Genomic DNA, 25,566 nt, shown 5'->3' on the forward strand with positions numbered 1-25,566 from the left:
TTCTGGGAATAAAAGATGAGGAGAATGCTCCAAACTTTTTAGTGAAAGATTAACCAATGACAAAGATGTAAGAGAAACCCACAACCTGCAAATGCCTTTCATCAAATACTGCCCAATCAATACAACATTAAACAAAATTTAGACTGCTGGGGTAAAAATAACACATTCAAGATCACTTTGGAAAATGGACTAAAAGTAAAGATTAGGTTTTGCATTGGGATTAGATGATTTAATCCTTCTTCTTTTTTTTACATTATTTCAAAAATTGCAGGGTGGTTTGTTTAGCTGCGCAGTCCTCTGTGTGAGGGTCATGTTAATAATAATAAAAAAAAGAGTGTTAATAGCTGGGGATCACAGAGGGAAGAAGAGAAAATGCAAGCTTCTTATATCTTTGCAAAGAAAGTCTCCAGCCCAGCAGCCCTCCACAGCCGACCTGCATCAGAACCTTGCTCAAGGCAACAGACTCATGCTTTTGGGAGGAACTGAAGGCTTGAGCTTTGTGCATATGACATCTTTTCAGCTTCATGAAAGCTAGAAATGAGCTGTACATAAGAAGGAACGATATAATTATCTGCCCTAACATAGGATTGTATTCAGCCCTGCTATAGCCTCATGGCATTTTGGAGACTTTATTACAGTTAAAGCAAGCATAAATTCAGTTGGCGTTGCCAGTCTACTTACTTATATCTGGAGTGGACTACTTAAACCTTCCAGAATGTGTTAATGCATTAGGGAATCAAGTAGATGTAGACTTAGTCTACCAGATAGTGCACATATTAATGTAATGCTTCAGGTACTAAAATGTCTTCTACCTGGTAGAGTTTGTACTCTATTCTTTTCCATTTGACCAACTTGCTGATACAACCTTGCGATATTTTAAATTGGTCTTGTGTTCTAAAATGGTATGTATTAGCCAAATCTGACTCTCTTTCACTACTACAGAGACCCTGTTAGTTACAATGGACTGACATGCTTTAAAGAGAGCGCAATTGGATCCTTTGTATGTGGCTCACTACATTTCTTTGGGTAAATGCTGAAGAAATTTAGCTCTTCTCCAAAAGATTCCAACCCACATCCACTAATTGATTTGTCTCTATAAATTGTTGTAGTGTCTGAGATGGTTTTACTATCTGCTGAGGTTTCTGATTCATTACTTTAAGTGGCACTTTCTATTTCAAGGCACTCTGGTTCAAGCACTTCAGAGCTTGTTGTATGAAAAATGCAATTTTGATCATCAGTGCCTTCATGGAAATCACAATGCCAAGAAGATGCTGCACAGGCTGCATTTGTGCTGTAGCTCTCATCACCCGAACCATGTTCAAACACACGTTTGCCAAATGTCTTACCAGTTCAGAGCATCCAAATGGCCTCATGTTCCCTGCAATTTTTGGAAGAAAACTCATCTTTGTTTACATGTGGAGATGCAGACAAGATCTCAGTGGCTTCTAGCTTCTGCTTTTAGAATGGAGACGAAGGTATTTGCCTGGAAATACAATATGAAGGCAGTGGAAGATACTGGACCAGCAGGAGGGACACATGACATCTCTATGTTGAAAAGCAGGTAACAGCTAAGCTGAAGACAGATCCTGGAGAAAATGGATTGAGAAATGAAAAGGCTTATGTATGATAGAGTACAGAAGTGAAAATGATTGAAAAATGTGTAGCATTAAGAAAAACAAAGCAGTGGGGAAAAATGTATTTTAAAGATCTTGTAGGGACTACTATTGGGTAGAATTACATTTTCCAAAAACACAGCAAAAGATATTAGAAGGAGCATATAAGGGAGGCAGATAATATGCCTCTCACCTCTAATCAGGGAGGCAGATAATATGCCTCTCACCTCTAATCAGCTCCTTGCTTCTGTTTGATTATTGTTTGGTAATGTTACAACTAAAATCTTCTTGCAGCTAAACCTTTCCTCTCTGATGACAAATTTAAAAAGACCAGTTGTGATATGATTATGAAATGTGGCATTGCTGAGGAGAACAAAGAAGAGGTGAATTGTTATTAGGAATGGCATTAGGGTGCAGAATAAGTTTTCTCATCAACAGTGATGTTACAGGTGTGGTGCAAAATGTGTGCTGCAGTTTTAGTGTGTCCGCAGGGTGAAAGGAAGACATACGACTTACAATTTCTTGCAAGAAAATTGAGTGGTAAGGTCTCTCCTAAACTCCAGGGAGGAATCACTTAGAGAAATCATTTGATTTCTCAAATTCATAGCATCATAGTATTGAAAAGGACTTCCAAAGGTCAGCCAGTATATCCACTGCCCAAGGCAGGACCACCTTTATCTGTGTTAATCCTATCAAACTTGTTCTTGAAGATATCCAGTGCTAAAGATTCATATGCTTGCCAGACACCCCATTCTCTTACAGTCTGAGCTGCAAGAACTCCAGGATTGCACTTTGGATGAATTTTGTGTCAATGAGTGGTGCCAGGACCCAAGGTAACAGGCTAGGACACTTATGCATGTGCTGATACAACTGAGGATTTCTTCTCTTCCTTCTACTCCCAATATACAGTTGTCATAACTTAAGAATTTATACCTGGTTTCCACTCCTCTTCTGTCTTGCCGTGGCTACTTGGGCAAGCCATAGCCTATCTTTCTTTGGATCACAACTGCCTTTAAATTAGGCAACAACTCCTCACAGGAGAAAGAAATGTACCCTAGTAAGTGAAACATTTACTGGAGAGATCTAGTTTCCTTTCTTGACTATGGCCTATTTGGTGTCTGTGGAGGGCTGCCACCACCTCCCCAAGCCTCATTCTCCTCAAGAGTGTGCAGCGATACGAATGCTTACCTTTCTTTTTGCAAGACATTTTGTTGCTTGCTGATGAAATATGTACAGGACACCTACTTGTTACATCATCTAGTCATTGTTATTATCAGTGTTAATGCTAAAAATTTCATATGCATTTTAAGGAGGAGGAAAACGAATGTGCACCCCTAAAAACCTCCAAATTTCATCTTTAGGAGCTGGAGGGTTGTGAATAGGAGGATGTGCAGCTATTTGAATCTGATCCCCGTATACTCCTGGACGGAGCTGCACGTTTTATGCTGTCCTCCAGGCAGTTGACTTCTGTCTGCTGTCTGCGGCTGGGACAGAGATCCTCTTTCAAATGGCCACTGAGCACTGCCAGGATATTTCAGAACTGTATTGAGACAGTTCATCCTGGAAAATGTGATTTCACAGTTAGTAAAACATTAGACATGGTGATAAAAAGGCTTAATATGTGTTGTTTGTTTTTCTGGCAGCAGTGATTTTTTTTTATTGCACTTCTGAAGCTGAGCAAAATGAAGTCTCTACAGGATTTTCTGAGTGATTTGGTTTTGATTTTCATCTGGAAGATTATTGTTTCCTCACAGACAATAAAAAAAAAGAAGATCCACAAAAATAACTGTTTCTCTTTTTATTTTTTTTGACAATAACCTGCACTAGCTCAACATGCACTACCCTTGGAGATTGTCTAAAATACAGAGTCAAAGTAAACAGCCTCTTCAGACAGAAAGGAGTGTTTTGGATTTTCTTGTGCTGACCTGTAAAACTATCAGATAAATAATGTAATTTAATAGTCCTGGCAACCAAATAAATAAGGCTCCACCCAGGGCAGCTCCCTAGGATGGGCACAGCCAGGGCAGGGGTGACACCAGCAATTTTGACAGCAGTATCAAACTATGTAACCATGTTTTCAGGTTTGCAGGCAATTAAGCCAAGACTGCTGAAGGCCAGGGCATTAACATAAACTGTAGCTGGTGATGATTTACATTAATCCAAGAGCTGTGAATTGTAGCAGTTCAGAGGTAGCTATAAACTCAGTTTGGGTACCATTGTGACCAGGGAGGCAGAGAATCTAAACTCCACCCATTCTTAAATTGACTGTGAAATGTGAGTCAGAGCCTTGATTTAGGTCTTTATTATGGTGGAGATGTTCAAAGTGACACACTACATTTTACCTCTGAGGTCTTGGCAGTAAAGGCAACAAGTCGGAAACAGCAAAAGCCAAGCATAGGGCAGGGGGATTAATATGTGTGCCTCCTGTTTAAAATGAAAAATTTTGCTCACCTGGAGAGCGTCAGTTACCTTCTACAATACTTCCTATGTCTTCCAGTGTCTTTTTATTTTCCCTTAGACTGGGTGTCCAAAACTAAGAGCAGTTTTATGCACTGAAACTGTTACGTACCGTATCTGTGTGGCAGCAGGACTGGGGCAGCAAAAGTGACTGCAGACAGAAGGGTCTGTTATGAGCTACCGAACACTCCTGTTCTAATGTGGAACAGTTGGGATCAAATCAATGACAGCTGAAATGGGGTGGACCAAAAATAAAAACAGCAAGTGAGGAATGAAGTGGCCAGAGAAGCAGACCTGGGCTTGCAGCCTGCTCCTTTAAAAGAATTCCTGCTCCTGCATTTGTACCTGGACAGGTGGACACTCTTCATGCAATTCATAGGGCTTCCAAAAAGTGAGGAGGAAGGAAATCTCTTCAGACCCACTGGGAACAAAACATGTCAGAGAAAAAAAAAAATCTTAGTCAAGGGCATGAAAGACAGAAGGCAGATCTAAAGGAATGGGAATGGATGCACAACCAAATTCTGTAACCAGGAAGATGCTATGGGCTGTAGCTCTTGGAAATGCCTTTGCTAATGCATATAGAGGTAGCTTTTAATCCTCCCCTGCAGAAGATATCTGTGCCTTTGCAGAAGATGGTTTTCTCTGAAACCTCTTTCTTTAAATTGATGTAAACTAATGGATTTTTGAGGCTCATAAGAAACATGTTAGCAATTTAAATAAGTTCAAAACTTTTGTCCAAGGAGGCAAATCTATTACAAATAAAGGAAGCAGAGTTGTTTATTTAGGTAACAGGTTGGATTTCTAAGGTGACAGAGCCTAATTCATTCAGGCTGCTATAAGTGGATACAAACCTTCTTGGACAGTGAAGTCCAAATGGAAGTACCAGTTATGAACCCAATAGACCATACGTCCTCTCTGAGTGATGGAAAAATGACTCATTATGTATTACAACTTATTTAGAAACTGTACAATGAAAGAATAAGTGACAGTATGCTGATCAAGGCTCAGGTCTATTGGTTTACGACAGTTATAAAAACTGCAGCGTTACTTACTATTCACATAATGCTTCCTGTACAAGCAGTACTGTAAGTTATAATAAAATGTGCATCTCCTAATTAGATATACTTCTCTGTATATTTCTTACGTAGCTTGTAATTCTTATGTGGTTTATTTACAGTCTTCTACCTACCAAAGAAAATGCAATAACTTTGAGCTGAAATGAGCTGAGTTATTTCTTGTGTCCTAACTTGGAAAGGCCAAGCAGGTAGGGATGCAAAGTAGGACAAACCTGTGCTGCTTCTTGTATATGTATCTTTTTTGACTGTATAGATTACTTAAATATGTAGATGCCTCACAGGGTTGTTGAGTGTACCATCATGACAGTAGTAGTTAAGTTGCAGATGTGAACATGTGCCTGGTTTAATTGACAGATCTGTCCTTTAGATCATGCTTCTGAATAAATCCTGTTTTAGTAGTGAAGTGGGGAAACCAAGCATATTTAATTTTTATGAAGATGTCTTGTTTCAATGTCTGCTGAAGCCAATAGAAGCTTAGTGCCTAAACTTATTTGTTAGTTGTTACTGTGTCAGCTATGGAAATCTGAGATTAGATGTTCACCCTAATAGTTAGGTTCCACAGTCCTGCGGCTTTTCTAGCCCTATTATCAAATAGAAGTAAAAAAAAAAAAAATCCCAACCGAAAGTTAATATGTAAGGAAATGGTGATGATGAAATTGAAGGTGCTTAGAATACTACCATGGAAAAAAACTTCAAGTAATTGGAGGGAAAACCAGTTTAATCTGGCCCACTCACACCTTAATTTGACTGCGATAGCTCTGGTGTGCCTGTCCTTCCAAATTTTTAGAAGTGGGAAGGTTTTGTGATATGAATGTACTGCTGGGGAGTCACTCTCTCAGCTGATTTGTGATCATTACTCAAGTACATACACTTCTTCTAGGTGACCTGACAGTAAATGAGAGGTATTTGGAGCTAACAAGATTCGTGAAAAAGGAACACCTTAACTTATATTCATTAGGGACCAAAAGTATGAACACAGGACATCTGCTGCAAAGCAACCAGTCTAGAGTAATTTGTTAGTTTATGGAAGACATTAATATTTCTGTCTCAGTGTTTTTAAAACTGGTTTCTGAAAATCAATGTCTCCTCTGACATCAACAGTACTCTGCGTTTTATCATAACACACATCTCCATTTTATAAATACATAGGGTTTTTTTTTCCTTAATGACCAAATGAAGTCCTGACCTGGTGAAGTAATGACCTGATCTGGTGGGATGTCCCTGTCCATGGAAGAGGAATTGGAACTAGATGATCTTTAAGGTCCCTTCCAACCCTAACTATTCTATGATTCTATGGTTCTATGATTTTATGATTTGAAGTCTTGTTTTGTCCTTGCTTACTGGCTGAAATTTCAGTAGAACGGGCTAGACCACTGGGCTGAGACCAATGGCATGAGGTTTAACAAGGCCAAGTGCCGGGTCCTGCACTTGGGGCACAACAACCCTGTGCAGCTACAGACTAGGAGAAGTCTGGCTAGAAAGCAGCCAGGAGGAGAGGGACCTGGGGGTGTTGGTTGACAGCAACTGAACGTGAGCCAGCAGTGTGCCCAGGTGGCCAAGAAGGCCAATGGCATCTTGGCTTGTATCAGAAACGGCGTGACCAGCAGGTCCAGGGAGGTTATTCTCCCTCTGTACTCGGCACTGGTGAGACCGCTCCTCAAATACTGTGTTCAGTTCTGGGCCCCTCACCACAAGAAGGATGTTGAGGCTCTGGAGCGAGTCCAGAGAAGAGCAACAAAGCTGGTGAGGGGGCTGGAGAACAGGTCTTATGAAGAGCAGCTGAGGGAACTGGAGTTGTTTAGCCTGGAGAAGAGGAGGCTGAGGGGAGGCCTTATTGCTTTCTACAACTACCTGAAAGGAGGTTTTAGAGAGGAGGGTGCTGGCTTTTTCTCCCCAATGACAGGGGACAAGACAAGAGGGAATGGCCTCAAGCTCCACCAGGGGAGGTTCAGGCTGGACATTAGGAAAAGAATTTTCATGGAAAGGGTCATTGGGAACTGGAACAGGCTGCCCAGGGAGGTGGTTGAATCACCATCTCTGGAGGTATTTAAAAGAGGTGCTGAGGGGCATGATTGAGTGGTTGATAGGAACGGTTGGACTCGATGATCCTGGAGGTCTTTTCCAACCTAGTGATTCTGTGATTCTACACAGCAAAAGGAGATTGCAAGGCGGGTCTGCTGAAGGGTGATGAGACAAAGTATATGTTGAAACTTTTCTCTTTGGAGATATGATTTCAAAGCATGTAAGGAGCTGAGACTCTCTGTCCTACACAAAGCCTCCAGACACTCAAAAGCATTTCCTTTGCTGCTTGCAATAGCTGTCTTTTGAAAATATTGCTCCATATAGAGTTTCTGAGCAGCGAGAGTTTCTGAACATTGAACCCTGTAGTAATGAAGACAAAACATCCCACAGCTTAGTGCTAACAAGGAGACAAACTGCCAAACAGATCCCATTGGCAGATGCTGCTTACTTTGCTTCTTTTAGCAGATATTACCTGTTTTTTTAAACTCATGTGTAATGTAGGCCATCTCCAATCCTCAGGCAGAAGTTTTTGCAGCTAGATTAATATTAAATACTTCGGGCTTATTAAAATAATAATTTTATTTTTTCCTAATTAAGATCTTTAAGGGATTATATACAGTTTTTTCTTCTCCATATGGCAGCCCTAAGAGCTTGCTAGTTATTGATCAGCCCTTCACCATGAATCCTAGCGGAACCACAAAAGCATGTAATACAGCTCTGATCAGCCTGCGCATTGCTAATGAATGCACTTCAGGCATTTGAGATTAGCTTCAGCATTATGTAGCTCATGCAGAAGCTTTGAAAATATATGAAATACGAGTCTTCCCGATAATTTTGGCATTATTGGAGATAAGAGTCTTGTCACCACCTGTAGCAACAGCCTACTTTTTTTTTTTCTGAAAGCTGACGGTTTAAACCCATGGCTCTTTTCTGAATCAGCACACGAAATTTGTTGTGCGCTGCAGCAAGGAGAGATCAGCAAGAGATAAAGGACCATGATACTGCCACAGCCCTGGGGGATGGGGCAATGGAAATAACAGCAAGTGATGATCAGAATGTGTGTTAAAGCTCTGCCACAGAACAGTTTGCATCATCTGTTCAGTTTCTTCCTTTGTAAGATAAAGCACCGTCCACTTGAAAAAATTTCATGAAGCTAAGAAAAGTAACATATTTTGTCCTGCTTTTGGGGGGAAGGGGCAAGATTAGGAATAGTGGCTTCTCTTAGCAGAAAAGGAAAGGGGAATCTCTGCGACCAGTCTTTTTAAGTCCTTACAGGAGGATTTCTGGAATGGTAGGTACTCCAAAGGATTCTATGTTTCCTATTTGACTGTCATGAGATCAAGTTAGAATCGTAGAATCATAGAATAACCAGGTTGGAAGAGATCCACCAGATCATGGAGTCCAACCATTCCTATCAAACACTAAACCATGCCCCTTAGCACCTCGCCCACCTGTGCCTTAAACACCTCCAGGGAAGGTGACTCAACCACCTCCCTGGGCACCCTGTTCAACTGCTCTGCAAAGTATGAGAGGCAAAAGAAGCAAAGTTTGTCTCTAGGTGCTTGAGAGGAGGATTCTTGGGGATCGACTCCTCTGACAGCTAAACCGGCTCCCTCATACCCCAGACCTGGATATTGAATTTGATAAACATTTCTGACAATAAGTTATGACTTCTAGTGTGGTGAAAATTCATAATCCACTTGAGACTGTACATGATCTTAGCACCTATGTTAAGAGCTTCCTTTATGCGTGAACATTTTCTTCAGCAATTAATGGCTCAGGTCTTTATCTGTTACAGTACCATATCTCTAGGATTCTACAAGGCAAAGAAATCTTTAATGATCACCAGGTCTTCAGATACTGCGGTAAGAGAGCCATATTAGTTGCTAGAAAAAGTGTCAGTAATTGATTAGGGTGATGCAGCATGAATCAGACGGTAGTTTATTTTTAGGTAAGATGTTTTCATCCATTTTAGCAGCATTTCACACTTACTCTCAGAACCCTGAAACTGTAATGAAGACCATTTTAGAAATTAAAAATGTATGGTATGAGGCTATTTGATGCTACCACTAAGGCACTTCACTGCTGTATTCCTGGATCATCAGGGGAGGAGGAGGAGGGGTGCCCTTCAAATTAGCAGCAAGCTGCACATTGCACAGCTGCATGGAGGGAGACTGAGTGCATTTTACCTGGGGGAAAAAAGGTAGTAGTGGCCAGCAAGAACTGCCTTATATAACAGTAACAGCAAACAGCTGTTTGTTGTGCAATTAAGAGGGAAAGAAGCCTCTGGACATGACTTGTCAAAACATGTAAGCTATTTTGCCACTGGATCCCAGTCATACAGAGAGCCCAGTGGCAGCAAAGGCATCCCACCACATGAATGTTGTTTGCTTTACATGCTTAGTCCTTCTTTTAGGAAGGTATTGAGCTCTGCCTTTCCAATCACATCAATTTGGCTGTGTTTTGATATTGTACAGCCTGTGCAGATAGCTTTTTTCCGATTTCTGTCATGCATGAAGAGTTGGAACAGTCAAGGGTTGTGTTAATAATATGCTGCTGTTGTGCAGGTGTGCTCAGCACTTCCTTTAAATTCCTGTTGGCTGAAGGGTTCAAAGCCAGGTATCTGAAATGGGGCTGCTAACTGTTCATTTAAATACCTAAATGTAAATGGCCTGGCTTTTGAGAAATGATGGACACCCACACAAATCCCCACCCCTTTCTGGACACATTTGGAGGATTCTCATAAAAAGGCTGTGGTATTAATTTCCACATTTCCTAGGTAGTTAACTCAGAGGGCTTGACAAATTATAAAGCACTGAGCTCTGTGGCTTATCTGTTGAGTATATATGTTTATCACAGTTGAGCATATATGTTTATCGCAGCTGAGCTGGAACACTGGGCAAGAGGCGGTCAGAACAAAATTCATGCCATAAATCAGTAGCAGAGCTGTAAGGAAAACACAGTTGTAATCATTCCATATCTTGCTCTAACTCTCCTTGGGGTAAAATCTGGTTGATTATGGATTGTTGACACTCCTTATTGCCATTATTTTACTCTCTCTACTTCTGCAAAAGCCACATTCATTCTTAGCCTGAATACCTAAAGTAAGGGACATCAAAGATTACAGTGTAAGACAGGGTAAATAACCTTAATTTGTGCTGGAACACCTTCTGGAGGAGTGTGCAACTCTGAGCCTATGTCCCACCTGGTGGAAAACGACTAGCTTCTCTCAGGCTGTCTTAAATATTCCTCAAGACTGCATCCAGGGAAATTAAGCTTTGGCAGGTACTTCTTACTCTTAAGATCACATTCTGGTATCAGGGACAAATGAATAATCTGGACTTTGAATGAAACTCTCTGAATGTTTGGCCATTTCCAAGAGCAGCTTTAGGTTAAAGTAGATGAAGTTTGACATCTTAAAGGGGGACACTACTAGTCAAGGAAAATATCTGTGCTCTAGACTTCGGTAGGGAGATTCTGATTTCTATAAGTTAAAAAATATTTAAGGTTTTAGGAAATAACATAAATTCATCTGTGAATGTGGGATAGCACGCTAGAGTATGATAGAAAGACTGTATCTTCCCAAGCTAGTGTTGACACATGATGTTTCATCCAAAGTTCCTTAAAGGTTCACAATGGTGTCACCTGTGCCCATTGTTGCACCTCCTGCTTGTGTTGGCTTAGCTCCACAGGAAACTCTTCTCATGTTTTAATTTGGCCTTGAGATCTGAAACAGAAGCTGCTTCAGTATGTTCCCTTCGGCATCAGGACACAGAAGTACTGTGATGCAGTACTTCTTAATCCAGATATGAAGCACTAAATCATGGAAAGGGTTGTGCTGTGACTGCAAAGTTGTTAGCACTGCTGTGACAAGCAGGTCACACTTAGTTAAGCAATTTGTTTATTTCCACTCTTTATGAGCAAGAGGTCAAGAGAAGTTCAGTTAATTAACAGATAAGAGATGCATGGGTTGGAAAAGTATGAGGCAGTGTTTATTTAAAGAGCTGTAAAATCAGTTAAAAAAAATCATTTTCCTACCAGGGAGGGAGCTATTAGATTCAGCTTTCGTTAGGAATGTTTCTGTAATAAAGCGTTGCTACTCCATAAAAGACTGTAAAACTGTCTGAATAAAACCCAAGGAACAGCTTTCAGCAGCCCAGGAGCCACAAGGGACAAGACTACCACGTATTGCTTATAGCTCTTTTACCTTGGGCTCATGTGTGTGTGGGAAGCTACATTCCCACAAATGCCCAGTACATAATGATCCACTATTGTCCAGTGGCTGAAACAGAAATTTAGGAGTCCCAGTGGGGAGCTACTCCTGCTGTAGTGCCTGTGTGAGAAATGCTGGAGTGTCTTAATAATGCATGCAATGTAGCTTGGCACATTGCTCTGCACCGGTTCGTTCCGGCTGCAGCTATAACCTGTGGTTATAACACTGATAACTGTAATGCCATGACTGATACTGGTCCTTGGCATGGATTTCCCGCACCTTGAGGCTGGCCACCATTGTGGGCTGTTCCTTCCAGTCTGAAGCGAGAGGAATGAAAAGAGTCAGAGCCACAAAACTCAGAGCAGCTGGGCTGGGCCAACACTGCAACCAAAATGGGCAGGGAAAGGGATGCACAGAGCCCCAGAGCTCTGCTGAAGGGTGTTCCCAGTGCCTCCCCATAGATGGATCAAGAAGGCTACCAAGCGGGCTAGAAAGGACAGTACAGGACACTGACGCTGAAAGTACATAACTAGTACAATTCCAGCAGTAGCACAGCTGTTCTTGGCTAATTTGGAGCCATGTTCAGACCCAAAATAACTGTTTGAACAAAGGTGGGAGGTTTTCTTGACAACTCTCATGTCCATGAGCTTTCTTAAAATACTGTTGTTTACAGGTGAGCACAGCTCTATTGTTCTTTTTGGGAGTTGGTTTAATGTTTAATTCTTGATAAGTCTCATTTTTAAATAGTTTGTCTTCTCTTCCATATACCATCAATCATTTCTTAAGATAATGTTCCTACTCTGAAGCACCAGAAAATAAAAATAATTAAAGAATTTTTCCATTGAAATTAGAATTGGCAACATCATTTTAAGAAAATAACTAAGATTGAAAAATGGATTGCCATCATTTCATGTGGACATTAACTCCTATCCATGGATCAAATACTATTCTTGGTTAAAGAATTTGTACTGCCCTTGCTCCTTTGCAAGCACTCACCACTTCTTTTCTTGCTGTGGAAATAATAGATAGTAATAACTATCCCAATCAAATGTTGCCACATGTAGGAAATACCAGATTTATCAGAAAAAAAAAGACTTTTAAAACCGTAGGAACATTCATCAAGGAACATTTTCTGTTCCACATCAATAAGTGTACAGATTCTAATATAAACCCCCTCCTCTCTAAAAGCTTAGATTTTATACACACTGCTTTACCATTATTGCTTAGTGGGATAAATTTCTAGTGAAAATTTACACAGCGTTTTATAAACCTCATAAGTTGTCTTCTGGGACAAGTTATCTTCTTCAGGGGACTTCCCAAAGTCCCCTGATCTTAGGAAAAAAAGGCAGATCATGTACTTTAGGGAATACGGGAACCTTGCTACCCAAAAACCAATCTGAAATCCACCTTGTCTAGTACCCTGCCTCTGATACTGACCTGTAGGAAGAGTTTCAGAGAGAAGCCACAGAGCCTGGCAGGAGACAGGCCAATTTCCTTCCCCATAATAGCCTCTAAAACATAGAAAATTGGCTTAGGTCATGGTGGATGAGATTTCAGAATCCTTGAGTTTGAAGCTTTCTTGAGATGGAGAAGCTAGATGGCAAGGAAATGACAAAGTCACAAAGCTCAAAGGAGTTCTCTGTAAAGGAATAGACTTCCATACAGGGAAGCTGCTGTGGAGGCACATCAGGGCTTGTCCTCCACACAAAACAATCACTTCCACCAAGATATCAAACTGAATCAATGTTGTATATTGAATTTGGAATTAATAATGGAAGCATTCACATCTCACAGTCTGTGCTCAGCTGGCTGTACTGATCAGGTTCAGATCATAGCATCATAGAATCATAGAATCATTTGTTTGGAAAAGAGCTTTGAGATCATTGAGTCCAACTGTACCTTTCCACTACTAAATCATATTACTTAGCACTTAATCTACCTGTCTTTTAAATATCTTCAGGGATGGTGACTCAACCACTTCCCCGAGCAGCCTGTTCTAGTGTCTGATAACCCCTTCAGTGAAGAAAAATTTCCTTACATCTAATCTGAACCTCTCCTGATGCAACTTAAGGCCATTTCCTCTGGTCCTATCACCTGTCACTTGGAAGAAGAGATCAACACCCACCTTGCAACAGCCTTCTTTCAGGGAGTTGTAAACAGTGATAAAGTCTCCCCTTGGCCTCCTTCCCTCTAGGCTAAACAACCCCAGTTCCCTCAGCCACTCCTCATAAGACTTGTTCTCCAGCCCCTTCACCAGCTTTGTTGCCCTTCTCTGAACAGACTTCAGCATCCCCATGTCCTTCTTGTAGTGAGTGGCCCACCCTCCATCTGTTTCAAAGCTATTTTGAGACCACATACCTCAGGAATACTGAAAAGTCAGACAAGTCACAGTTTCAAAAAACCCAGGATAAATTCAGACATTTCATGAATATCTTCCATTTGAAGAAATTAATATAATGAATTAATTAGGAGGGAGTCTATTTATGTTCAAAGCATGTGAAATCATTCTCTGAAACTGTGTTTGAAGGATACTTCATACATTATTTGTTTTCTGCTTCCTGTCTTTTTTTAGCACCTCAGCAACCTCTATGTTTGGTGATACTGGGAATAGCAGTATGCACAGGTTTGTCAGCTGCTTTCTGGGAACCATTCATGTCCACTACTACTCTTGGAAAATATGATGCTACTAAGCCCTGTTCAGTGAGGTTTGAGGTCAGGACCACCCCTTTACCACTTGTATGTGACTGCATGGTGACAGGTACAACTGTACAACAGCATCTCATGCTCCCCTCTGTGCCTGTAAGAACAGCACAGTAATTGTTGAGTAATTTAAAGTACTTTCTGCTCTGCGGGTGAGCTAACCCTCAGACATATGAGCACACTACAAGATAGGAAGATGGAGAAAAAAGCACAATGTAAGGTTGTAAGCAGTGTGCACTGCTGCTGTACTTGCTGTTAGCCTGGGCACCATCCATGCCCAGGGATACAAGACATAGGATGAATTTTCTGAAGGTTGTACATTTCTGGTGGGGACTGATCCACAGTCGCCAGGATAAGAGCTGCTAGTGCAAGGAAGATGTGAGGAGGCTGAGCAGAGTTCTGCAGTAGGGAAGGGCCCTAAGGTACGAAGACAAGCCTCTAAAAGGCCAAGCACTGGAGCAGAGGCTCAGAGAGGTTGCAGATCTCTATCCTTCAAGGTATTAAAAACCTACCTGGATGACACCCTAAGCATTCTATATAACTTTGAAGGAGGTTCCCTTTGTGTGTTAGCATTGCACCAGCTGAACTTAAAGGGATCCCTTCCAAATCTAAACTTTTCTTAAGACCCTTCTTCTAGACCCTAACAGGAAAATTAAGAACACTCTGGCTTATAAACTGCCAAGAGAACAGAAAGGGCCGCAGGGGAGTTGATGCTATAAATTATAGTCTAAACCACTTAATCCCTCTGGGACTGCACATTCCTTATTCTTCCAAGACAAGACTGCCAAGTGGGGGTAGCTGTCTAAAAAAAATTGTATCCCTTAGCTCACACATCTCAGAGCAGTAATTTGTGAAGAATTTAGGGCCCAGTACCACTTGGGACTTCGCTTTGCTAGGTAATCTTCCTCTTAGAATAACTTCATCCTGAGCTTTAATCAGGAACTATGATTATTGACATGCTTGAAGTTAGGCATATGCTTCTGTGCTTTGTCAGATCAGAGTGACAGTCCACAGCAACAGCCAGAACTATGTACTTGCATAAGCTCACCATTGTGGCAGGGATTTCTTAAGCTTAAAATGCAGGGTCTCCCAGAGGCACTTACACATTTTATTTTTTTTCTATTATGGAAGTATTTACAGAGGTTTGTAATGGGGAATCAGTGTGTCCTGATAATTCTTATATGTGCGTGTGTCTTGCACCTTCTTAAAGAGAAAGAGAGTTTGACTTTGATTTGACTTTGAGTATTCACATCAAAGTCACCTGTGTTTGAGGCATCACATGAATGGTTGTCAGGCAGGGGTGGAAAAGGTTTGACACAAGTGTGTAAGAGGAAATGACAAGTTTCCTTTATTTGTTTCTTCTGCTGGGTTTTATCATGAATAGCAATGGCAGGAGCAAAAGCTTTCTGTAGCTGAGTTCATACTTGTATTTATATTTGCAAGAGTTGATGAAGAAGGGGAAGAGAAGTTTTAAACTAGAGTTCTATGGAGAAGGGATTTTCCATACTAAGGGAGATGTCCATGGCTTAATATTTGTTTGCACGTCAAAATGATACAAGCCCATGTTTTAAAATTGCAGCAGTTCTGCAAACAGCAGACTAAAACATTCTGGAAAATAATTTCTTTTTCACAGTTTCTATGGAAATAAACATGCTGTTTGGAAGTGCCAGTCTTGAAAAATATTGATTCACAAGTAAGTACTTAATTCTGAAAATCCGCATCAGAAAATATAAATTCTTCTTGTATTCCCTAGGAAGAAGAACTCTCCTACTTAATTGATTCTACTGCCAGCCTTCACTGTTCTTCTTTTCCTCATGGTGTCATTGAAGGAATAAAGTTAATTGAAAATTAATGACCAGCTCCACTTATTACAGATCACACACAGTAAATCACTGTAACAAAACCAAAGAGCAGAGATGCTGGGAGATGTGTTCATGTGTCCTCCTCATTTGCTTGTGGACTCCCTACACCATCTCCTGAACGCATAACTTCCATCCCAACAGTCCCAAAAGTAGCTTTATGGGTGATGAGCTCTTGTTTACCTTTTATTTTGCTTCCAGTGAGTCAGTGGGAGACTTGCAATGGGTGTAAGTAGGAGTAACTCCAGGTCCTGGAAGCAATACTGTCTGTGCCCTTTTCTTTTTGCAAATGTGTTAAGTTTACATAGCAGGCTGGAGGTTATTCTTCGTTATTTGTCAGCAACATGCACAGATTGGGAAGCAGGACAGCTCTACAGCACGGATTGCAACAGGTGAAGATTAAGATATGTCTGTGTATTAACCTGGTTTAACTCCAGCTCTCAGGTTGACCACATCATTGCTGAACAGGCACTTACCTGGGATAGAATTTTAGTACATTGGCTCATTATTTCTTTCACTTTCAAAGACATAAAAGGACATTTTCCATCCATTTAGGACACTGTTGTCTGACCCTACAAATAAAAAAATATTCTCTGTGCCTGTCCTTACAGGCAGAATAATTGTTATTTATGTAGTTCTCAGAAGAATGTGATCCTCCATGGCATAAAAGACTCCAAACTGATCATTATAAACTACACTGAATTTGCGCTTTATCTAGGAACCATAACAATTGTGGAACAACTGAGTCACTGTTGCAGCAGGTATATCACTCGTGACAACTTAAATCTGAGTGTGGTTGATCCACAAACAGTTTATTAAATATTAATTTGATACCTTGTTTAATGTTGGCTCCAGTGCTGCTTTTTCTGAAGTCCTGCATCCTTTGAAGTTTTGTCACTGTCTTCTTCAATATCAAGATCCGTTACTTCTTCTACTTAAGTGTTGCCATTCAGGGCAGTGCTGTGTATGACCTCTTTCCCTGATCAAGATTATCTTTTGATCGGAGTGATCAGTTTGTATCTTTCATACTGCCGGACATCTACAACTCAGCCACACAGCCTGGAACGTTTCCATGATTTGGTTGGGTTTTTTTTGACATTTTCAGAGTGTTGCATTTGTTTTGTTTAGGGTTTTTTTTGTTTATTTGTTTGTTTTTAATATCCTCGAATGGATAGAAATATTGGAGTTGCTAATCTGAGTAGAGTTAGAAAGGATTCTATGCTTCACATCCTTTATTCTTAATACTATGACATCATGACTTCCCAAGAAAATCCCCAAGTATCTCATAAATAGTTGACAAAACATACATCACTTTTATAAGAATTAGAAGTGTGATTTTCTTTATAGCCTTTTCTTCTAGTCACAGAGAAAGTTCACATTTATCAGACTCCCACCAAGTCTCCAGCATTACTTTGCTATTTTCGAATTTCATCAGTTGTTGTTATTGATGTTGTTGTTGTTGATGTTATTGTTATTATTGTTATTAGTTGCTATTGTTATTTAGATTGCTCTCTTGATGTATAATAAAGCATACAAGTGTGTGTATGTAATAATTTTCAAACCATTACCCAGTTTCCATCAAATTGGTGAGAAGTTACTAGGTAGCAAGAATAATTAAATTCCTAAAGGTTTTATGGAAATGGACACCAGACTGAAATCCACAATTGCCTCATCTGAGCTAAAACCTGCAGTCTGAAGTTCCACAGTACTGAGTATCAGATAACCTAAGCTGAAAATATGCCTAACTGAGAGGAAAGGAAGGAGATGGAACAGATCTTTTCTGTATCCCAACCACAAGAATATTTGAGTCAGGGTTTGCACTTTCTTTAAGACTGAGCCAGGCACACACAAGACACGATGGGAAATGAGACTCTAGTCCTCACAGCTTTGTATTATTGCACAGTTGATGCATATGCAGAATATGACTACCAACTCATTTTGCTGTCCCTGTTCCATCGCCTGCTGTGGTGAGAAGACCTCGTAGTACCAGTAGATATGACAGATGTAAGAAAGAGAGTGTCATAGGTGGTAATGGGAACAAGGAGATGAAGAGTGACAGTTCTGCAAATCATCTAAGCCTAGGAACTTACATAGTCTAACTTTTCTTGATGCATTTTTTTAAAAGAATTTAGTTATCTCCCTCCACTGATTTAAGAACTGAGGATTTGAGCTGGGGCCAAATACTTGGGACCTGATTAACCACAGGAATATGTGCCTTTTTGTTTGTTCCCTCTTCTGTGATCAGTGCAGCATCACATACAACCTGCAGTTATATTCAGCTAGTGGAAAAGTTGTCATCAAATATGCTGAAAATATTGCTTTGTCTCTCATATTTCAAACACCCCGAACTACAAAGCTAAAGCAAAAAAAAAATATCTCCAGCTCCTCATTTATCATTCCTGTTCCTGCAGTATCTGCCACTGCAGAATTTATTTTCAAAGTAACTTAAGGGGAATATGCCTCTTAACTGCTGAACATTTCTGGTCCTTCTCTTATTAGTTGTAATTAAGCACATTAATTACTTAGATGTGTATAGTACATCAAAGATCATCATAAAGCATCTTGTTAAAACACTTCAATTTTTAGTGATAGTTTTCCCCTTGTAGAGACAGTATGATCACAACTAAAGAGGAACTTGCAAAAAATGCTTTCGGGAGGTGGGGTGGATAATAAATTGATGTAGTAAACATCGGACCAAGTAGTTTTGAAGGCAAAAGGTTCTACTGAGATTTGCCGTAAGTAGGTGTGTTCTCATCTTCACGGAGGTTTTGTTATTACAGTTATCGTATTTCACTGCCAACGTGTTATAATCTGAATCCTTTTGAGACAATAAAAACAAGTCATGCTCATTGCTTCTGAATAGTTCACAAATTGTTCAATCCATTTTGCCATTTCCTTAGCAAATCAATTCCATGTCTCTATTTAAGCCTTGGTGAGCACAAAGACAACTGTTTGGAAAAGCCCTAGTGTGCCAGGATATTCTGTGGCCAAATGAGATCAGCACCTCTCCAAATCACAGTGCCTTTCCAGCCTTAAGCTTTATATATGAATATATCTGGCAAAAAATGTATCTATTTCTTCACCTTCGTGGAAAAAGGCATTACGAAAAATAAATGTGTTTACTACCTTGCAAGTCTATGGTTAAAGTAGAAACTAAAGAATACAACTTCATGGTGCGTATGATTTTTTTTTGTTTTATTTTAATATCAAGAAATAATTTCCTCTGCTTTAGCATATGGAGACTGATGCCAGTTCCTAGGGCAATGGCATACAGGAAATCACACATCTAGCATTTGACATCTTCTTGAGACCTAAAAAACCAGGTTATAGATCACTTGGCTGGGATGGTCCTGGCACAATTCCTTATAAATAAGCAAACTCATACATTTTAGCTTCCACAAGGCATTTAAGTTGCTTGCAAAACTTTAAGACAAGTAAAGAAACAAAAGAACATATTTAGATTTTTTTTTCATCCTTGGGGATGGTGAGACATCTGCAAATCTTAGGCAGGTTTCAAAACTGTACAAAACATCTTAGACACAGGCTGGTTACCACTAGGCTTGAGCAGCGTAACTCTTGTTCCTTCATGCTGAAAACGGGAACGACTTTTATCAGGATTCCCAGCTGAAGGAGTAATTTTTTTGGGATTTCTGTCTGTCTGTCTGTCTGTCTGTCTATCTATCTATATTTTTAAACTGACTTTACAAAGCTGGGGGTAAGGCCTACATGCCAGACTAAATACCTCAACAAATATCTAGCAACCAGCGACCCTCTGCTCCAGCTATACCTTGAAATATGGCTGGTTCTTAAAACAGGGAATCTATGATCTGCAATTGAATTCCAGCTTCAATAGGAATAATATTTTCTTTACGGATTTGTGGTTGAAAGAACAAAACATTTAGGCAATATAAGATAAAGTTGCAACATTCAATGATGTTCAGAACTGCAAAGCCATTGCAGGAGTAGGGAAGCATTGTGGAGGACCTTGAGTTTCATAGTGGACCATCTGTATTTCTGTCCAGGAGAGGACGCAGCCAGCTGTGTTAAGTGGTGTGTGGCAAGGTCATGGGCACAGGCACAGGTTTAATAGAGCAGAAAGTGGAGATGGGCAAGTAGAAATACAGGATGGAATAGCTTTAGCTCCATCATCACTGCTGCACTGTCCTTGGCATCACCTCAAACACACGGTGAAGGCTGTAGGGCTTGACAGACCTCTCTCCAGCCCCTGTTTTGGGTTGTGATGGAGTTTGTTTCTGTGGACACCTATTTACATTGTAAACATAATTCTTGTTTTGAAATGTTTGGTTTCATCTGGGTGGGCTATAAAAGCCTTCGGCTTTTCCTCTGCTCTTCATATTTAGATCTGTTTTTGAATGGAAAATGTGGATTCAAAATGATAACTCCAAAACTTCATTTTGAAAGCTGTTAAAATGAAATGCTCCATCATGTCAGAAAGGGAAGAGTTTATTTGTGAAACATGGAAACAAAACTTCAATACTTATAAAATTCTTCAAGTTTTTTAAGGAGAAGCAAATAAAAAAGTGCTCAGGAAATTATATATGAATATTCAGGGATTTTCACTCATGTTAAAGGTGCATTTTAGTCCCACTATAACTCCTTTCTTCATTCAATTTGGTGGTTAAAAGGAAAAAAAATTCTTCTTCCCATTTAAGTAAACAAGCAGAAGGGAATCACTGCAATGTCACTTGAAGGCTGGGCCAGGGACTTAGGAGGTGCCAGCACTTCCAGTCTTTTTCTGTTTCTCACGGGATTTTGGTGGTGGAGTTTTAGCCAGGGGGTTGAAGGCATCAGAGATATCCTGGAAATGGAAACAGACGGATTTTCAGAAATACCCGGTACCTGACACTCTTACTGACTGCAGTGAAATGTCACTAAACTTAAGGGACATTTTAATGTAGGTGCTTGACCCATTAACACGCAGGCTACTTATACATTGGATGTCAGCTACAAGGCATAATTTCTGTCACTAATACCTAGTATCTGGTCTATAAACAGTCACATAAGTATATTTTGGAACAGTGGGCAGTGTCTCAGAAAAGAATATGACAATTTCACACTTGTTAAACAAATACTACTTTACTGCGTATGTGCAGCTCCAGTTGGTCTCAGGACTACTCACTACTACAACTTGTGGAAATTTGCATCAAAGCAGTTGTCTTTGAATGTATTTTAAAGCCAAATTTAACAATTATCTCTTGTTTTTCTTTACTTTTATTAACTAATTGTTTTTCAAATCAAAATGAATAGAGGCAGAGCTCCTCTGAGCCTCTGGGAGTGTGCTGGGAGCATGGTGTGTTACATCTGCTTACTTCACTTTGAATTGCATCATATTTTGTAGTGGAGCAGATTGTTAATGGGTGCTGTCACACACAGTTTGACACAACCATACCTCTGCATTCTCAATGTCCAGCCTTAATATTACCCTCACTGGAGCCATGAGAAGAAAGTTGGTCCTCTACAAGAGGTTTCATTTAAATCTAGGTCTATAGATTTTGGAAGATCTTTCTGAGGTCACACTAATGCTTAGCTTCCATTGGATGATTTCACCTTTTTCCAGCATTATAGGACTGTCCCAAAGCTCTCTAAGTCAATGGTCTATGAATCCATCCTGTTCACAACTGCAGATTTCCGAGCACTGGAAAAACAGCTGATTTGCATCACTGAATTCAAGGACAATATAACTAAAAAACAGTATAACAATATACATGATCACACTGTGTAGGAACAACCAAAAGAATTCATAAGAGGCAAGAGGTTTTAGAAGAATCTTAGTAAAGAAATGGGCTAGAATATTGAGTGTGGAACAAAATTGAGTGGAAGAATTGGGAAAAGTTGGGTGCATAGGGCTGGAGTGAAGATACAGGCAACACAGGGTAAAGTTCTGTCCATTCCACAGGAAAAAGAGAAAGTAATTGTTCACAGCTATTGCAGCTATTGTAACTATTCCTGCAAGTGCCTCTAAAACCTTGGGTGAGGAGTGATGGAATGAGGAGGAAGATGGCAGAAGACGACCACAGGACTCTTGGGTCTTCCAGGTGAGGAAAATTCTCCTCTGGCCTTTAAGGCTCTTAATTGTTTGACACTAGTACTCCTCTTTCTACCAGTGCCCTGAGAGATCTTTTCTCTCTGAAGAGGAGCATGGGTAAAACAATCCTGGCTGAAACGTGAATCCCTGTATTATATTTTAAAAGTGAATGACCTACTTTAAGTAGGTGAAAGTTATCACTGGATCAGTCCATTCTGGAGAACATTGACCTAGACATGCAGATCTCCAGAATAAGCTATTTGGCTTCAGCAGAGAGATGTTCATTCACCCTGAGAGCCCTGCTAGAGATCTGCAAAGAATTAAACTTGCATCTGATACTTTTACAGTGAACAAAATTCTTGCCTTCAACAATGTTAATTTCAGACTCGAGTTAGCCAGTGCAGGTGCTCTGAACTACAGCTGATGGAAATGAGAGGGAAATGTGATGTTAGAATCTCATGTGGAAACTGGCAATATAGATTGATTGAGACATTACTTTAGAAATATTTCATAGTCAATACCATGACTTCAAAGCTCGATGTCATCTTCAGTCTCCTGGCATGGATACATGACATTTATTAATAGATGTGCTGAAGGACTGGCATCCAGTTGATGTCATCAGACAAATTACTTCTCCATTACCTATTGATTACTGCTCTGCCTGGCAAAGTACGTGCTTACTTTTCATACCAATGGGAAATATAAAAATGTAATAGCTGGCCACTTTAGGAAGTTATCCAGTTTTTGAAATGCTTCATCTTTAGTCAGATAGAAACTATGACTATTCCAGCACCTGGTAATCTCTCTTCTCAGCAAAAGAGTCCCAGAGAACATATTGCTCTTTGCTTCCTCACATTTCCCTGGATCTTTTCCATTAGATAATAAGTTTAATTCATTCTCCTGGCCTTATTTTACACATTTGGGGCACAGTTAACCAAAGGGTGATTTTATTATGTCTGATCCACAAGATAAGAAGGAATCATTAGTAAGGTTTATGAAAAAATTTGGATCCATAGGGTTTACAAAATAATACGTAGATTGTTGTGTATGAAAAGTCTAATGCATATGAAAACATTTCATTGTGTTTTCCCACCTTTCATGAAACCCCTTCTCGTGACAGAGTAGTATAATCTGTTTCCCAGTCACAATTGAGACTGTATTTAGAAGATCCTGATTGGTTCTTGTTCTCAAAGAGCTAATCCTTTCATATGGAAAAAAATAGCACAATTCTGCTTCCCATGAGATAAACCTGGTGCTGTTTCTTCTGTGTAGAGGGGATGTGGAGATGATGTGGAAGTGATGCAGAGGTGACAGTTTATAGACCTTCTAATTAAATCTGGGATAGGATAGACATGTTGCTAAGACAGGAGCACATAAAGATCAGAATTTGATGGGTAAGTTTTCAGGGTGCAGCTCAGTGAAGAAAGTGTGGAGAATGATCAGCTGTCCTTAGAGAGGCAATGAAGAAAATAATGGCTCTATTCCAACATCAACCAAAAAGTTATGCATCTTGTCCAAAGTCTAGTGAGTCACTGCTAAAGGATGCAAGAAAATTCACTGGGCAACTGTGACTAAATTTAGATGTTCCAATCCCTCTGTGAAGCCCAAGGAGGTTGAACAGGGGCAAACAGTGGCACTGGGGTGGGTAAAGAAAATTGAAGTTCATGTGGACAACCAGCTTCTTGGTGCCAGATTTCAATAGTGGCCCAAGAAATCATTATTAACATTCCAGTGCTTCCTAATATCATGTTTAGAGGAAGGATGTGAAGAGGAATTTCTGATGGAGCTAAGGAACAGCTATACAAAAACACAGAAACTGCCCCTATCTCAGCAGTGATGCAAGCACTCATGGGTGTACTCTGCAGGTATGTGCAAGAGCAGGCAAGATGTTGATTTAAGGCCTCTAAAAACTAGATGGAAAGGACTTTGACAAACCCTGTCCTGATTTACATCTTTCACAACTCCAAAATTTCAGCCAATATCCACAGGGAGAAAATCAGAAAAGTATGTTTCACTGATTACTTAATTAGTCTGTTGCTGCTTAACAGCTCTCTAGACTGGCACACAGTAGCTAGGGGACTTCAAGAGCTGTTTTGACTTCTTGCAGAGCATGAAGTAATTAAACAAAAAGTCTTCCTTCAATCTACATTCTCAAGGGCAAAGTAGTGACCCACTGGAAAAAGGGTCAGTGAGTTGCCCACAGACTTTGTTTTCATGACTTCTGTAACTACAGCTGAGGGAAGTTTGAAACCTTGCACTAGATTGTATGACATCTCAAATAAATAAAACTAAAAAAAACCCACCAACAACCAAGCAACTATTTAATAACAAAACCTCAACTATATTGTTAATATTTACTGTACAGATAAAAACTCAGTATCTCTGGTTGTCCTGTATCCTTCCCCTTTCTCAGGCAACAGCAAATCAATGGCCAATTCCTGCTTTCCTGCTTCCCAAGCTGCAGAGAACAGCTCACCTGTCCTTATTTGAAAACTTCAGATAGTGCCTTCACATCATGTGTTTGTCTGAACACTGCAATTAGTTAACCTTAGGAATGGGAAAATAGGATCACCCACAAAAAGCTGACCGAACTCTGGAGTCAGCATTGAAGAGCTGTAATTTGTTATCCATTTACAACGGCGCTTTGTGTGTGGGAAGTGGGTGTATGGGTGGTTGCAGAGCAATGTAAGATGTGTCTTTGATGGGTGATCCTTTCAAGAGTAGGATCAGGCTGTTCTTGACCTATTGCCTCCAGCATTTTTGACAAGGGTGACTTTTCCTCAGCAGGGCTGAAGTCCCAGCCTTTTTTCCTTTGCACAGTGAATCCTGTTGCTCCTGTTGCAGTCCTGTACATCTATCAGTAATATGCAACACTTTATGCATTTATCTATATTCATACTTGAGAATTACCCATGCCTCCCAGTGCTGAGTGAGCCAGTACTGAGGCCATCTTCCAGGCCCAGAAGATAAATAAATGAGGAGACATTAGCTTTTTATTACTTCTGTGATGTATGTAGGTGCTTTTGGTAAGTGGCTACTCCAGTTTTAACAGCTGAAAGTTAAGCAACCTTAGAAGCGAGTACAGTTTTGTGTTCATTGAAGTGGAAAGGATAACTTTTCCGGCATGATAGAGGTTTTTGAATGTTATTACATGCCCTGTGAGCAAGTGGGGTTTTAAGATTACAGTTCCAGAACTGAAACCTATTGAGTGATACATCAGGGACCTGAGAATGAAACATAAGCCATGGGTAGGTCTGTTATCAAGGATGAGGCATGTATGGCATATAATCAGCATCCAGAACATGTAAGCATGTCTCTTGAAAGAAAGTTTGCTGCAAGTTTTTGTAGAAGGGGAAAGATTTGTTATTATTCCCTAAAAATATCACTCCGTGAAAAATTAAGAGCATAATCATAGAATTATAGAATTGTAGAATAATTAAGATTGGAAAAGATCTCCAAGATCAGTAAGTCCAACCATCTGCCCAAGAAATAATAAAACTAAGTGAATCAGGCATACATCTCAGACACCCAGGACTACCCCACTTAGTCACCACCTTCACTGGTTTCCTGAAATAGGTGT

Source organism: Phaenicophaeus curvirostris, chromosome 6 (assembly GCF_032191515.1).
Source record: "Phaenicophaeus curvirostris isolate KB17595 chromosome 6, BPBGC_Pcur_1.0, whole genome shotgun sequence".
NCBI lineage: Eukaryota > Metazoa > Chordata > Aves > Cuculiformes > Cuculidae > Phaenicophaeus > Phaenicophaeus curvirostris.